Here is a 5316-nt window from a genome sequence, read left to right on the forward strand (position 1 = left end):
ATGTTTGTGTCTTATTACATGATCATTAGTATTTAGTAACTATGCCTTAAAGTAGTGAATATGAATCCATCACCTCTCTTAAATAAAAAATGTTTTAATTCAAAAGAACAAGAAGTACATAAGTTTGGAATTTATCCTTGAACTTAGTTTAATTATATTGATGTGGTGACAATACTTTTTGTTTTCTGAATGAATGCTTGAACAGTGCATATGTCTTTTGAAGTTGTTGTTTAAGAATGTTAAATATGTTGGCTCTTGAAAGAATGATGACAAGGAGACATGTTATTTGACAATCTGAAAAATCATAAAAATGATTCTTGAAGCAAGAAAAAGCAGTGAATACAAAAGCTTGCAGAAAAAAATAGAAAAAAAATAGCGAAAAAAAAATATAGAAAGAAAAAGAAAAAAAAAGAGCAAGTAGAAAAAGCCAAAAGCTCTTAAAACCAAAAGGCAAGAGCAAAAATCCAGTAGCCCTTAAAACCAAAAGGCAAGGGTAAATAAAAAGGATCCCAAGGCTTTGAGCATCAGTGGATAGGAGGGCCTAAAGGAATAAAATCCTGGACTAAGCGGCTAAACCAAGCTGTCACTAACCATGTGCTTGTGGCGTGAAGGTGTCAAGTGAAAACTTGAGACTGAGTGGTTAAAGTCAAGGTCCAAAGCAAAAGAAGAGTGTGCTTAAGAACCCTGGACACTTCTAATTGGGGACTTTAGCAAAGCTGAGTCACAATCTGAAAAGGTTCACCCAGTTATGTGTTTGTGGCAGTTATGTATCCGGTGGTAATACTGGAAAACAAAGTGCTTAGGGCCATGGCCAAGACTCATAAAGTAGCTGTATTCAAGAATAAACATACTGAACTAGGAGAATCAATAACACTATCTGAACTCTGAGTTCCTATAGAAACCAATCATTCTGAACTTCAATGGATAAAGCGAGATGCCAAAACTATTCAAGAGGCAAAAAAAGCTACAAGTCCCGCTCATCTGATTGGAGCTATGTTTCATTGATATTTTGGAATTTATAGTATATTCTCTTCTTTTTATCCTATTTAATTTTCAGTTGCTTGGGGACAAGCAACAATTTAAGTTTGGTGTTGTGATGAGCGGATAATTTATACGCTTTTTGGCATTGTTTTTAGTATGTTTTTAGTAGGATCTAGTTACTTTTAGGGATGTTTTCATTAGTTTTTATGTTAAATTCACATTTCTGGACTTTACTATGAGTTTGTGTATTTTTCTGTGATTTCAGGTATTTTCTGACTGAAATTGAGGGACTTGAGCAAAAATCAGATTCAGAGGTTGAAGAAGGACTGCTGATGCTGTTGGATTCTGACATCCCTGCACTCAAAGTGGATTTTCTGGAGCTACAGAACTCAAAATGGCGCGCTTCCAATTGCGTTGGAAGGTAGACATCCAGGGAGTTCCAGCAATATATAATAATCCATACTTTGGCCGAGTTTAAAGGACGCAAAAGGGCGTTGAACGCCAGTTCTATGCTATAGTCTGGAGTTAAACGCCAGAAACACGTTACGAACCAGAGTTAAATGCCAGAAACACGTTACGAACCAGAGTTGAATGCCAGAAACACGTTACAACCTGGCGTTCAATTCCAGAAAGAGCCTCTGCACGTGTAACATTCAAGCTCAGCCCAAGCACACACCAAGTGGGCCTCGGAAGTGGATTTATGCATCAATTACTTACTTCTGTAAACCCTAGTAACTAGTTTAGCATAAATAAGAATTTTTACTATTCTATTAGAGATCTTTGGGACGTCTGGTTCTTAGATCATGGGGGCTGGCCATTCGGCCATGCCTGAACCTTTCACTTATGTATTTTTAACGATAGAGTTTCTACACTCCATAGATTAAGGTGTGGAGCTCTGCTGTTTCTCATGAATTAATGCAAAGTACTACTGTTTTTCTATTCAATTCAACTTATTCCGCTTCTAAGATATTCATTCGCACTTCAACATGAATGTGATGAACGTGACAATCATCATCATTCCCCCACGAACGCGTGCCTGACAACCACTTCCGTTCCACCTTAGATTGGATGATTATCTCTTGGATCTCTTAATCAGAATCTTCATGGTATAAGCTAGATTGATGGCGGCATTCATGAGAATCCAGAAAGTCTAAACCTTGTCTGTGGTATTCCGAGTAGGATTCTGGGATTGAATGACTGTGACGAACTTCAAACTCGCGAGTGCTGGGCGTAGTGACAGACGCAAAAGGAGGGTGAATCCTATTCCAGTATTATCGAGAACCTCAGATGATTAGCCGTGCCGTGACAGAGCATTTAGGCCATTTTCACAAGAGGATGGGATGCAGCCATTGACCACGGTGATGCCTCCAAATGATTAGCCATGCAGTGACAGCGCATCGGACCATTTTCACAGAGAGGATGAAAGTTGTATCGAAGTTGTGAATGAAAAACGATTTATTAAGACGTGCGTACAGAGTTTTTGGTGCCGTTGCCTGAGATCACAATTTCGTGCACCAAGTTTTTGGCGCCGTTGCCGGGGATCACAATTTCGTGCACCAATTCCACACAAACATGGTCTCATAAAGGACATGACCTGTCTTGCACACACACATGTTTCTTTAAAGACTATTGCGGTACTTTGCTGCAAGCTATAATAAAAAGAAGTTAGAAAAAAAATTAAAAAGATTAAAAAACATAAAAAATGTTAGGCTCACTAATATCTTCATAACAGAAAGAGGTGGGATGAAAGAAGGCCAACCCTCAATAAAGTATCCCCAATTTCAGGAGCATTTCCCATAACCACATTCACAACACCCTACATCATTAATCATTATCATTAACCACAACCTTGAGAGCACCATCATTTGTGGTTGAAAACTGATCTTTGAGTTGAATATCTGTAACAAAATGCAGTTCAGAAAGAGTGATAGAGATAAAAAGAACCACAACAATTTGGATACCAATTACAAGTCAAAATATGGAATCCTTCTAAGCCAAAAATCCAGCCAAACAATAAGCAAGTTGAGGGGTTTTCAAATATTTAAATCAGTAAAGCATATAGTCTTGATCCTTTCACTATTGGTTAAGCAAGGTTTTTCTAGTTCTCTTTTATCCATTTAAAATTCAAAATCTTCTATTTAGGTGCAAAATCCTATCTATTCATTAGATACTGGTTCTATGTTTGCATATCTTGATATGCTTAACCAATAATTTGGAATTAAGAAAACAATCATTTGAAAAGAGAAGTGTTAAGACCATACTCACTCACTTTTGCAGTTCAATCAGTATTGGAGAAAGGAAAGTAATCTGGATCTCAAATATATATGCCTTTGCCTCAGCCTCTTTCACATTAAAAGCCTTAGTTAGCTCCAAAACATCTCTAAATCACACAAATTAGATTATAAACCATGGCAATTTATCAAAATATTGAATATCAAAAAGAAAATGAAATTCACAAGTTATAATGCAGCCAGGGCAACATAAAAAATAAAAAAATCAACATAAAAATTAATTAATTTTCTCCGAAAAGTGCTACAATCTTTTCCAATTATATATCACTACAGAAAAGTGTGAACTGAATCAAAATGTAGCTGAAAAAATCGCAAGCTAAGACAATAGAAGAACGGACCTAGGGTTTGTGGTGAACGAACCTAGAAGAATGAGTTCTCCTACGCCGCAACAATAGCATGCATGTTCATCAATTCATGAGTTCACAGATTATTATACGAAACCCCCAAATTGAAACCCTAAAATCGGAACCCTACCTTCTCAAATTTTAGAAATGAAATGAAGGTGGATGGATACCTTCTCGACGATGGTGAGCGAATGAAGAGAGGCTTTCAGTTGAGCGCAGCGTCTTCTTGATGTGAGCGCACATCGAAGAAAAGCGACGGTACGGTGAAGATGAGTGACGGCGTCGTGATGAGTGGTGAAGATGAGTGAGTGTGCAGAGTCTTCCTGGAGTGGTGAGTGGTGACGCTGTGAGTGGTAAGTGGTGATGGCAGACCCTTTCTCTGAGTTGGGGTGATGAGTGGCGCGAAGAAGAAGGGAAAAGCTAACAAGGGTGAGTGTGTATTACATTTCATTTGATTTGGCTAAGTATTTGTATATCATTTGTTGTAAAGTTAAAAAAAATTTACTAAGTGTTGAACATTTGACTTGAGATACATTAGGCAACACTTTTAAAGCACACCTGAAACCTGACAAATAGGTTACTCTTCAAAAGTGTACTCTTTGGTGTAAAAAGTGAATCTATAGCTCTTAAGATAAGGCTACGCTTTATAAGTGATATTTATAATATCTAAGGAGATACTTTTCAAGTGATGCCACAAATGTGTTTCCTATTCTCCTACAAAAAGAAAACACGGAGAAAATCGTAGCCTATTCTAGGAATAGGTTACGCTTTTCAAATGTAGCTTAAAAAGGTGTAGCTGAATGGATATTTTTCTTGTAGTGAAAGCTCATACAGTAGTATATAATCAAGAAATATTAAGACTAGAAGCCCGATGAAGGAAAAGAAGACTAAAGATATATAAAACAGAGATACAAAGCGCAAAACGTTCACACACACGATATACTAAGGTGCGTTGGCACGAAAGGAACAGAAGATAAAATATAAAACCTTGTAAACAGTTCTAGGATACACAAGGTGGTTAATATAAGATAAACAAGTATATATATATATAAATATAAGAGAAACTAGCCGTAGCTTGCGGAGTTTAGACTGACTAGTTAAACAAGATACAACAGAATTTTGATAATAAAACAGCCACATCCTATCTCTCAAAATTTTTAAAAATAAAGCCTCTAAGACATAAAATTTAACAAAAGTAAGAAACTACAATAAAATAAAACAAAAATAAATTAAAGCTGAATCATCCTTCAAAAAATATAAGTCTATAAGGCATAAAGATGTGAATAAAAACATTTAGTTTATATATTTCATTTAAATGATTTTTTAAATAATATAAAACATGGTTAAACAAAAAATAATCATCTTTCTTCAATTAAGTATTAAAAATTCAAATATTATCTTATATATCTTATATATGGAAAATTTTTAGAACTTTGATCAGATTGTTCCACTCATAAAATACTTACAAACATATAAAAAATTAGTGTGAATAAAGTTAAGGTATGCCAATGAACGTAATTATATTAACTTTTTGGGTATGTCTAAAATCAGTCCAACCATTTTGTGCGCATTAGATGCGCCACCTTTTATGAACCATTAGATTTTATTAAATGAAAATTAAAGGATATTATGAAAGAGGAGTACGGATAGATTTTATAAATATAGAATATATTAGTATATACATCTATAAATACATTTTA

The sequence above is a fragment of the Arachis ipaensis genome, chromosome B10 (genome assembly GCF_000816755.2).
Source record: "Arachis ipaensis cultivar K30076 chromosome B10, Araip1.1, whole genome shotgun sequence".
Lineage (NCBI taxonomy): Eukaryota > Viridiplantae > Streptophyta > Magnoliopsida > Fabales > Fabaceae > Arachis > Arachis ipaensis.